Raw genomic sequence first — 11,853 nt, 5'->3', positions numbered from 1 at the left:
TCTCCCCCTTTTAGACTGTGAGCCCACTGCTGGGTAGGGACTGTCTCTCTATGTTGCCGACTTGTACTTCCCAAGCGCTTAGTACAGTGCTCTGCACAAAGTAAGCGCTCAATAAATACGATTGATGTTGATGATGATGATACTATGGCCTATGAGGCCACGTGACACACAGCACATATCACAGGCCTATGAGAGATGCGCATGCGCGGGAGCGCCCGGGGATGACTCAGGGGGGTGCGCGTGCGCGGGAGCGTAGGGGCGGGGACACGGGGGGCGGCGCATGCGCAGTCGCCGTGCGCGCCCCCGACGGAGCGGCGGCGTTCGGTTACGCGCCCACATCCGGGTCCCGCCGCCAGCGGTGACGTGGGCGGCGGTGGCGTCGCCCTCAGCCCGGGCGTCCAGTACAGTCCCCCACCACAGCCCGTGGGGTTTTAAAGGCGGGCCTCTTCGGGCGTCTGTCTCTCATTAGGCGCCTACTACGTGCCAGGCACCGTACTAAGCGTCGTGACGGCCTCGTCGGTGGGGACCCCGCCGTCGTCGTCACAGGTGAGGAAACTGAGGCAGGAAGACTGAGGGGGGGCGTTAAACGCTGACTGTGGGCGGACCATTCCTTCAGTCGTATTTATTGAGCGCCTACTCTCTGAGGACCACTGGACTGAACGCTTGGGAAGATCATTCAGTCAGTCAGTCGTATTTACTGAGCGCCTACTGTGTGCAGAGCATTCATTCATTCAATCGTATTGAGCGCCCACTGTGTGCAGAGCACTGGGCTAAGCGCTTGGGAAGATCATTCATTCAATCGTATTGAGCGCCTACTGTGTGCAGAGCAGTGGACTAAGCGCTTGGGAAGATCATTCAGTCATTCAATTGTATTTATTGAGCGCCTACTGTGTGCAGGGCACTGGACTAAGCGCTTGGGAAGATCATTCAGTCATTCAATTGTATTTATTGAGCGCCTACTCTGCAGAGCACTGGACTAAGCGCTTGGGAAGATCATTCATTCATTCAATTGTATTTATTGAGCGCCTACTATGTGCAGAGCGCTGGACTAAGCGCTTGGGAAGATCATTCATTCGTTCAGTCGTATTTATTGAGCGCCTACTGTGTGCAGAGCAGTGGACTAAGCGCTTGGGAAGTTCATTCATTCGTTCAGTCGTATTTATTGAGCGCCTGCTGTGTGTGCAGAGCACTGGACTAAGCGCTTGGGAAGATCATTGATTCATTTAATCGTATTGAGCGCCCACTGTGTGCAGAGCACTGGACTAGGCGCTTGGGAAGATCATTCATCAATTGTATTTAATGAGCGCCTACTGTGTGCAGAGCATTCATTCATTCATTCAATCGTATTGAGCGCCCACTGTGTGCAGAGCACTGGACTAAGCGCTTGGGAAGATCATTCATTCGTTCAGTCGTATTTACTGAGCGCCTTCTGTGTGTGCAGAGCACTGGACTAAGCGCTTGGGAAGATCATTCATCAATTGTATTTATTGAGCGACTACTGTGTGCAGAGCATTCATTCATTCAATCGTATTGAGCGCCTACTGTGTGCAGAGCACTGGACTAAGCGCTTGGGAAGATCATTCGTTCATTCAGTCGTATTTATTGAGCTCCTGCTGTGTGCAGAGCACTGGACTAAGCGCTTGGGAGGATTACTCATTCATTCAGTCGTATTTATTGAGCGCCTACTGTGTGTGCAGAGCATTGGACTAAGTGCTTGGGAAGATCATTCATTCAATCGTATTGAGCGCCTACTGTGTGCAGAGCACTGGACTAAGCGCTTGGGAAGATCATTCAGTCATTCAATTGTATTTATTAAGCGCCTACTCTGTGCAGAGTACTGGACTAAGCGCTTGGGAAGATCATTCGTTCATTCAATCGTATTTATTGAGCGCCTACTCTCTGCAGAGCACTGGACTAAGCGTTTGGGAAGATCATTCATTTAGTCGTATTTATTGAGCACCTACTGTATCAGAGCACTGGACTAAGCGCTTGGGAAGATCATTCGTTCATTCAATCGTATTTATTGAGCGCCTACTGTGTGTGCAGAGTACTGGACTAAGTGCTTGGGAAGATCATTCATTCAGTCGTATTGAGCGTCTACTGTGTCAGAGCACTGGACTAAGCACTTGGGAAGATCATTCATTCGTTCAGTCGTATTTATTGAGCGCCTGCTGTGTGCAGAGCACTGGGCTAAGCGCTTGGGAAGATCATTCATTCGTTCAGTCGTATTTGTTGAGCGCCTACTGTGTGTGCAGAGCACTGGACTAAGCGCTTGGGAAGATCATTCATTCATTTAGTCGTATTTATTGAGCGCCTGCTGTGTGCAGAGCACTGGACTAAGCGCTAGGGAAGATCATTCGTTCCTTTAGTCGTACTTATTGAGCGCCTACTGTGTGCAGAGCACTGGACTAAGCGCTTGGGAAGATCAGTCATTCAATTGTATTTATTGAGCGCCTACTATGTGCAGAGCACTGGACTAAGCGCTAGGGAAGATCATTCGTTCCTTTAGTCGTACTTATTGAGCGCCTACTGTGTGCAGAGCACTGGACTAAGCGCTTGGGAAGATCATTCAGTCAGTCAGTCGTATTTATTGAGCGCCTACTGTGTGCAGAGCATTCATTCATTCAATCGTATTGAGCGCCCACTGTGTGCAGAGCACTGGGCTAAGCGCTTGGGAAGATCATTCATTCATTCAATCGTATTGAGCGCCCACTGTGTGCAGAGCACTGGGCTAAGCGCTTGGGAAGATCATTCATTCATTCAATCGTATTGAGCGCCTACTGTGTGCAGAGCACTGGACTAAGCGCTTGGGAAGATCATTCAGTCATTCAGTTGTTTTTATTGAGCGCCTACTCTGCAGAGCACTGGACTAAGCGCTTGGGAAGATCATTCATTCATTCAATTGTATTTATTGAGCGCCTACTATGTGCAGAGCGCTGGACTAAGCGCTTGGGAAGATCATTCGTTCATTCAGTCGTATTTATTGAGTGCCTACTGTGTGCAGAGCAGTGGACTAAGCGCTAGGGAAGATCATTCATTCCTTTAGTCGTATTTATTGAGCGCCTACTGTGTGCAGAGCACTGGACTAAGCGCTTGGGATGATCAATCATTCAATCGTATTGAGCGCCCACTGTGTGCAGAGCACTGGGCTAAGCGCTTGGGAAGATCATTCGTTCAGTCGTATTTATTGAGCGCCTACTGTGTGTGCAGAGCACTGGACTAAGCGCTTGGGAAGATCATTCATTCATTTAGTCGTATTGAGCGCCTGCTGTGTGCAGAGCACTGGACTAAGTGCTTGGGAAGATCATTCCTTCAATTGTATTGAGCGCCCACTGTGTGCAGAGCACTGGACTAAGCGCTTGGGAAGATCATTCAGTCATTCAATTGTATTTATTGAGCGCCTACTATGTGCAGAGCACTGGACTAAGCGCTTGGGAAGATCATTCGTTCATTCAATCGTATTTATTGAGCGCCTACTGTGTGCAGGGCACTGGACTAAGCGCTTGGGAAGATCATTCATTCGTTCAGTTGTATTTATTGAGCGCCTGCTGTGTGCAGAGCAGTGGACTAAGCGCTTGGGAAGATCATTCATTCGTTCAGTCGTATTTATTGAGCGCCTACTGTGTGTGCAGAGCGCTAGACTAAGCGCTTGGGAAGATCATTCATTCAGTCAGTCGTATTTATTGAGCGCCTACTATGTGCAGAGCACTGTAGTAACACAGTAAGTGCTCATTAAATGCGATGGAATGAGTGAATGCACTGCACACAGTAGGCGCTCAATAAATACGAATGAATGAATGAATGACATTCCCAAGCTTTTAGTCCAGTGCTCTGCACACAGTAGGCGCTCAATACGACAATGAACGAATTATCTTCCAAAGCACTTAGTCCAGTGCTCTGCACTCAGTAGGCGCTCAATAAATATGGCAATGAACGAATGATCCTCCCAAGCACTTAGTCCAGTGCTCTGCACCCAGTAGGCGCTCAATAAATAGGACTGAATGAATGAATGATCTTCCCAAGTGCTTAGTCCAGTGCTCTGCACACAGTATGTACAAATATCACAAGTGCTGTGGGGAAGGGGAGGGGAAGAAGAGCAGAGGAAAAGAGGGAGGCCCAGTCTGGGAAGGCTTCCTGGAGGAGGGCCTTAAATGACTTGGCCAGGGTTACACAGCTGAGAAGTATGTGTATATATATATATATGTATGTGTGTGTGTATATATATATATATATATTTGTACAGATTTATTACTCTATTTTACTTGTAGATATTTACTATTCTATTTATCTTGTTAATGAGGTGCATATAGCTTTTATTCTATTTGTTCTGACGATTTTGACACCCATCTCCGTGTTTTGTTTTATTGTCCGTCTCCCCCTTCTAGACTGTGAGCCCACTGTTGGGTAGGGACCGTCTCTATATGTTGACGACTTGGACTTCCCAAGCGCTTAGTACAGTGCTCTGCACACAGTAAGCGCTCAATAAATGCGATTGAATGAATAATAATAATAATAATGGCATTTATTAAGCGCTTACCATGTGCAAAGCACTGTTCTAGGGGAAGTTACAAGGTGATCAGGTTGTCCCACGGGGGGCTCACGGTCTTAATCCCCATTTTACAGATGAGGGAACTGAGGCCCAGAGAAGTGAAGTGACTTGCCCAAAGTCACACAGCTGACAGTTGGCAGAGTAGGGATTTGAACCCATGGCCTCCGACTCCAAAGCCCGGGCTCTTTCCACTGACCCACGCTGCTTCTCTAATGAATGAATGAAGTGGCGGAGCCGGGATTAGAACCCACGACCTCTGACTCCCAAGCCCGGGCCCTTTCCACGGAGCCAAGCTGCCTCTCAGAGAAGTGACGTGGCTTGCCCAAGGCCACACAGCAGACGAGTGGCAGAGTCAGGATTAGCACCCAGGCCCTCTCGATCCACTAGGCAGCCTCTTTAAGCCCTCACCGTGTGTCAAGCCCCGGAGAAATGTAAATTGATCGGGTTGGACAATCAATCAATCGTATTTATTGAGCGCTTACTGTGTGCAGAGCACTGTACTAAGCAGTCCCCGTCCCCCCCGTGAGCTCACACTGTAATCAATCATTCGGATTAACCGAGTGCTAAACTGTGGGCAGAGCACTGTGCTAAGTGCTGGGGAAAGCACCATACGGCAGAGTAGGAGGAAGTAGGATTTAAGCCCCATTTTACAGTAGAGGAAACTGAAGCCCAGAGAAGTGAAACGACTCGCCCAGGGTCACACAGCAAGCGGTTTGGCCGAGCCGGGAGTAGAACCCAGGACCTTCTGACTGCCGGGCCCGGGCTCTTTCCACAACGCCACACTGGTTTTCAAGGAATCGACAACAGAGAAGAGATCGGGAGAACAGTGCTCTGCACATAGTAAGCGCTCAGTAAATAGGCATGAATTAATTTGCCGCTCAACTCCGGTTCCAGATTGTACTGTGACAGCTTGCAACTGTCTGAGCGGTCGGGTTTAAGATAACAACAACAACAATAATAATAACAATAATAATGCTGGTATTAAGCGCTTACTATGTGCAAAGCACTGTTCTAAGCGCTGCGGGGGATACAAGGTGATCGGGTTGTCCCTAGCTTTTCTGGCCCTCTGCTTACTCCCTGCTTGTGTCTTCTCCCCCTCTTGTGCTCGTTGTGGGCAGGGAATGTGTCCTTCCAACTCCGTTGTCGTCTCTTCTAAGCGCTTAGGACAACGTTCTGCGCGCAGTGAGCGCTCCGTAAATACCATGGATTGCTTGCTCGATTGCGGAGGCCTGCTAGGAGTTGGACACCTCAGCGTGAACCCAACCGTTCCCCGAAAACTGGATTTTATTTGGCATGTGGGGCAAATCTAGCGCCAGGGCTTGAGTTGAGCACAGGTTGTAGCCGCGTTGCCCCTATTATGTTTACTTGCGGAAGATTGATTTCTTAATAATAGTAATAAAATAATAATAATAATAATGGCATTTATTAAACGCTTACTATGTTCAAGGCACTGTTCTAAGCGCTGGCATGAGTAATAACTCAGTCATCATCATCATCAATCGTATTTATTGAGCGCTTACTATGCTGTACTAAGCGCTTGGGAAGTACAAATTGGCAACATATAGAGACAGTCCCTACCCAACATTGGGCTCACAGTCTAAAAGGGGGAGACAGAGAACAAAACCAAACATGCTAACAAAATAAAATAAATAGAATAGATATGTACAAGTAAAATAAATAAGTAAATAGAGTAATAAATATGTACAAACATATCCAAAATTGGCCTGATGTTTTGACTTCAGCTTTCTTGTATGCCGTGCCTTGTAACTGATTTTTTAATCCTTGTCATCTTGCTTCTCCTTCCACCGTGCACTGTAACGGACTTTTTGATCCTTGTTTTGATTCCTAAATCTTCCAGAGTGCACCGTAACTGTGACTTTTTGATCCTGTTGTCTTTCTTCTCCATTTATCTTCCACAATGCACCGGACTTGAGTTTTTCATCCTTGCCATGTTGCTTCTCCTTATATCTTTCACAGTGCACCCTGACTTAACAGGCCGTTGTTGTCCTGCTTCTCCTTATACCTTCCACAAATCTGGCAATACTTTTTTTCCTTCTGTACCACATAAGGAGCAAAATCTTAGCCTTGAATGTCAGAGTATTCTTACAGATTCTCAGAATAATTAAAAAAAACCATGAAATCCCCATTGTAGGTAAAAGAAATATGAAAACTAAATCAGAAAGCTCTTGAAGTGAACGTGAAAGTTCACAAGATCGTGCCAGAGCAGCAGACTTATTGTGAAGTTACTTTCCAGCCGTAGAAGAATGATTCCTGTGGTGCTTTCAAACAGATCGGTAATTTAATGATTGACTTTTCCTTGAATGAAATTTAGGATAATAAGCTCGAGCAAGAGAGGGAAATATGCGGAAAGAGTTCACCCAGTCTCACTGGGCTTTAAATGGATTTTGCGCATCGTAATGTTTTTTTAAATCACAAAGTTGCAGAGCTAGCCAAGTTAGTGGATGTATTTACAATAGTGTAGTGATTGTAATATCGCCAATTTACTTTGGTTTTTAGAGAGTCCTTTGAATAAAAATACTGAAGTGTATGACTTTGGAATTCTGACTCATGAAAGCATAGCCGTAATAACCACTTTAATCTGCTAGAGTTGTCAGAGAATGTTTTAAAGCAAATAATGACCTCAGACCAAAAACCTTGGCTTTCATCTGATCAGAGTTAAGTTTGTTACAGAACAGTAGGAAATATCAGTCTTGCTTTGGAAGATCAGAATTATTAAAAATACTTTGGGGAAATGTTTTATTTATTTTTCATTGGTTTTTCAACCGAGCAACGATATTGAGTACTTGTCCAGAAGACTGCACTAAATGCTTGGGAGAGAACAGCGGAATTAGACGTAATTGCTGGGGATGTGAACTCTAAAATAAATTAGAGGTAGGAGGAAGAAAGAAAATGGGTTAAGGAATAGAAGTATAAAAATGCCCTTGAGTGGCACAGAAGCGCTCAAAAGGCAGTAGGGAAGAGGTAAACTGGGGAGATTCGAAGTTAATCGTGGAAGGCCTCCTGGAGGAGATGTGATTTTAGAAGGGTTTTGAAAACGGGGAGAGCTGTGGTCCCTCGAATTCGAAGGGAGAAGGACTGTGGGCTCATGGGCAGGGAACGCGTCCACCAATTCTGTTCCGTTGTACTCTCTTGAGTGCTCAGTATAGTGCTCTGCACGAAGTGTGCGCAGGTCAATCGTATTTATTGAGCGCTCAACAAATCAATCGTATTTATTGAGCGCTTACTGTGTGCAGAGCACTGTACTAAGCACTTGGGAAGTACAAGTTGGCAACAGGTCGGCAGCAGGAGAGATGAGAATGAGGCACAGAAGTAGGTAAATTTGAAATTACTGGATTGACTGCCTCATTTTTAATTTATAGTGTATTTGTAAGCTTATCAAGCTCAGGGACCATGCCTAACTATGGTTCTTTCAAGTGCATAGTATGGTGCTCTTTCAAGTGCCTATGAAGTATCATCGATGGATTCACACTCTTATAATTATTGCATTTGGGTTCATCAGTTTTCCTTTTCTTTTCCTTCAGATTCTGATGTCCTCGAGGACAGGGTTCATGCCTTAACCTTTTTCCGTACGTCCTCCAAGTCATTTAGAATAGCAGTAGTAGACAGCGGGTGAATCTTATTAATGAATATTCCATTCTGAAGTGGCGATTAATCTTGACTGTTCGAAACCTAGAAATGAGGCTGATGTTAAACTATTTGCTTTCATATATATTGCTTTTTCCTAATTCCCGTTTGCAAATATTTTTGTCTCCCTGAAAACAAGAAGTAAGACTGCTGTTAAACTGTTTGTGCTCATATATATATATATATATATATATATACACGTATATATAATATATATACACGTATATATATATAATATATATATGTATATTCCACTCTAACTGCAGGGGGAAAGACTAGAAATAGGAATATGTATGTATATATACATATATATTCCTGATTCTAGTCTTTCCCCCTGCCATTAGAGGGAAAGCTCTTTGTCGGCTGGGAAAGTGTTTTGTGTCTTGATCTGAGAATTTAATACAGTGTATTTGCCTCAGTAGCTCTGACGTTGCTGCTACTACTACCACCATCACTAGAGCCCTTAATTGGCCCTGTACTTAGAGTATACCATCCATGGGGTTCTCATTTTAGAGAAAGTCGATGACTTTTTTTTCCCCTCATTTTCGTATCGTTTTGGAGAAAGTCGATTTCTCGTTGTTTTTCATTTTCATACTGATTTTTCACTTCCTATTTTGTACGTTTAGCCCTTGGGCGCAGATGCGAGCATCAGTTAAGGTAAAAAGAAGTACAGGGAACCGACGATCACGCTCAACTGCATTCCCTGCCAAGCGCTACAGGTGCAGGGCTACTTATTAGCTTGCAGCCAACCACTATGACCTAAGCCAAGTTAAAGTAATCCGCAAATAACTAGTCAGTTCTCCCATATCACAGGGATGGCATTCTTCCTGTTTTCAAGGAGAACTTGGGTCATAGCGTGTGCTCGCTCGCGCGCACGCGTGCACACACTGATAGCCGCAGGCATTCACGCGTCTGTTTCTCCTGACGTGGCATCACAGTCTAACGAGACGTGGATTAAATGGTTTTTGTTAAGCGCTTACTATGTGCCAGGCACACAGTGTCGGTCACTAAGAATCGATTGATGAGGCAGAGTGGACCATTGTTGTCCTGGCGAGAAGATGAGGGAAGTGGCAGAAAGCTCTTGAACGCATAAAAATTCTTCCTAATAGGTGTTTTAGTATTTTGGAGGGTTTTTTTTTTAGCATTGGAAAGGAATGAAATAATCACATTTTCCAGAAACCTAGGTTTGAGCGACTGAACTATGCGGTAGTAATTAAAAAGTTAATTTTTACTTCTTCGAACCCTTGTGGTGACTTTCAAACTGGTAAATTATGGTTATACAAAGTCTGAGTGGCATATTGGATAAAATATTTATGCAATATATTTATATTAATCTATTTTATCCAGTAATACTCATTGTTAAGTGTCTTCTGTGTGCCAACCACTGTTCTAAGCCCTGGCGTAGATGCAGGGTCATTAGTTCTCGCATGGGGCTGGCAGTCGAAGCAGGAGGGAGAAGAGATGATGAATCCCCATTTTACAGATGAGGGAACTGAGGCACAGAGAAGTTAGGTGATTCACCCGAGGTCACACAGCAGGTAAGTGGTGGAGCTGGGATAAGAACCCAGGTCCTCTGGTTCCCGGGCTCTTTCCAACTTGGCTCCACTGCTTCCATCGATGGGGTTTTTTTTCTCTTTTTACAGATTGCAGTGGGACACAAAGGGAATCAGAGGAGAGGAAATGGAAGCAGTGTGTGTATACAAGTCCGTCTGAGGAATTTGGATAGGATTGGCGGCAGGGAGATGGGATGATAGATAAGGGTCATGCAGTGAGGTCCACAAGAGTATTTTTTGTTTTGTTTTGTTTTTTTCCCTAACATAGAGGAGCCCAGAGCATGTTTAAAGAAGGCTCAGTGGAAAGAGCATGGGCTTGGGAGTCAGATGTAATGGGTTCAAACCCCGGCTCTGCCACTTGTCTGCTGTGTGACTTTGGACAAGTCACTTCACTTCTCTGGGCCTCAGTTCCCTCATTGGTAAAATGGGGATTTAAGACTGTGAGCCCCATGTGGGACAACCTGATCACCTTGTAACTTCCCCAGTGCTTAGAACAGTACATAGTAAGGGCTTAATAAATGCCATTATTATTATTATTATTATTTTTTTTTTTTTTTGTCCGAAGCAAGGAGCCATCTGAATGTGAGTGGTTGAAGATGGGCATCAGGGTAGAGTCAGGATATAGTAGCAATATTGAAAGTGGAGCCCGCACACAGAGTCTGCCCCTTTTCATGGTTGATTGGTTGAAAACCCCAGAAACTTTTTTTGTGGTATTTAAAGTGCTTACTATGTGCCAGGCAGTGGACTGACCCCTGGAGTAAACACAAAGACACGGTCCAGATGTCCCACATGGGGCTCACAGTTTTACAGATGAGGGAACTGAGGCTCGGAGAAATGAAGTGACTTGCCCCAGGTCACACAGCAGACAGTTGGGAGAACCTGAGATTGGAAGCCAGGTCCTTCTGATTCCCAGAGCCGGGTCCTATCCACTGGGCCATGCTGCGTCTTGATTTTTGGGATATTCACGATTTTCGGCCAGGTAGGAATAGAAGCAGGTATCCTCTGGAATCCTTTTGCTTCTCTCCTCTCTCCAGCGTAGTCTCAATCCCCCTTTTACCAATGAGGAAACGGAGGCACAGAGAAGTGAAGTAAGTGCTTAACAAGTAACTCACTCTCTCCCTTCCCTACTTCCCTCTCCCCCACCCCAGCTTGGAAAAGTCCAGTCTGATTGCTTAGGTGCTCAGGCCCCATTGGTGACTTCTGAAAATAAGATGGGATAAAAATGCCAATTTTCTTGGAAAGAGGTGAGAGAAAGTAGGTGTGCCTAGTATCAGCCATTTCAATTATCTGCTGAATCATCATCATCAATCGTATTTATTGAGCGCTTACTGTGTGCAGAGCACTGTACTAAGCGCTTGGGAAGTACAAGTTGGCAACATATAGAGACAGTCTCTACCCAACAGTGGGCTCACAGTCTAAAAGAATGAAACCTTACCGTTATTAGTGATTATTCAGTATACTGTGTCAGTGATACAGTGGCACTTCAAGTCCCTTCAAGGTAATGGAATCATTCAAGACCGGACATTTGATTTTCAACTTCTGCTTCTATTCAGGAGCAATATTGGCCGTCACTTCATCGTTTCATGGAGCTGAAACTGTCCTGTGTTTAGTAACAGCCTCCTTTTAGGGTCTCCCTGGAAATTTGGCTTTTTCTCTGAGAAAGAGGAATCGGTTGAGGTGGAAAGACAACCTCAGCACACAGTTGGTGGTGGGGAGTTCTGAGTTACAATTCAGTTGGGACAACGTGCTGGGATTGAAGAAGCACACGGAACCTGCCGTTCTAGTAGAAAGTGCAGAGGAAGATTGTGTTCCTAGCATGATTGTTAGGCAGAAGAGAGGGTTCAACTTGGGGGCTGTGATTGGGTGTGTTTGAGCAAACTGAAAGCTGACGGATGGTGTTTGGTGGCCAAAAACTGCCAAGCCAGGACTCATTAGGGTTTGTGTAGGGAAATAAATGCCAATCTGGGGTAAATGATAGGTTCCTGAGTCTCGCCCCCAACCCCCCGTGAGCTCCAAGACTGCCTGCCTTCTTTTTTTTTTTTTATGGGAGTTTAAGTGCTTTCGGTGTCAAGCACTATTCTACGGTGTCAAGCACTGTTCTACGTG

General features: G+C 45.3%; 1 protein-coding gene across 2 annotated transcripts in view; it reads left to right on the top strand.

Moving 5' to 3' along the window:
- The first annotated feature begins 350 nt into the window (after nt 1-350).
- Nucleotides 351-11,853, top strand: part of SMIM14 (small integral membrane protein 14) — a 38,120-nt gene continuing 26,617 nt past the window's right edge. The window contains exon 1 of one of the 2 annotated variants that reach the window (XM_038752513.1): nt 351-546. The gene's annotated coding sequence lies outside the window, so the exon portion shown is untranslated. The remainder of the gene's footprint in view (nt 547-11,853) is intronic. The other variant, XM_038752514.1, reaches the window with a different exon arrangement.

This window comes from Tachyglossus aculeatus, chromosome 10 (assembly GCF_015852505.1).
Source record: "Tachyglossus aculeatus isolate mTacAcu1 chromosome 10, mTacAcu1.pri, whole genome shotgun sequence".
Classification (NCBI taxonomy): Eukaryota; Metazoa; Chordata; class Mammalia; order Monotremata; family Tachyglossidae; genus Tachyglossus; species Tachyglossus aculeatus.
Note: the sequence above shows the minus strand (reverse complement) of the source record. Positions and strands in the feature narration are given on the sequence as shown.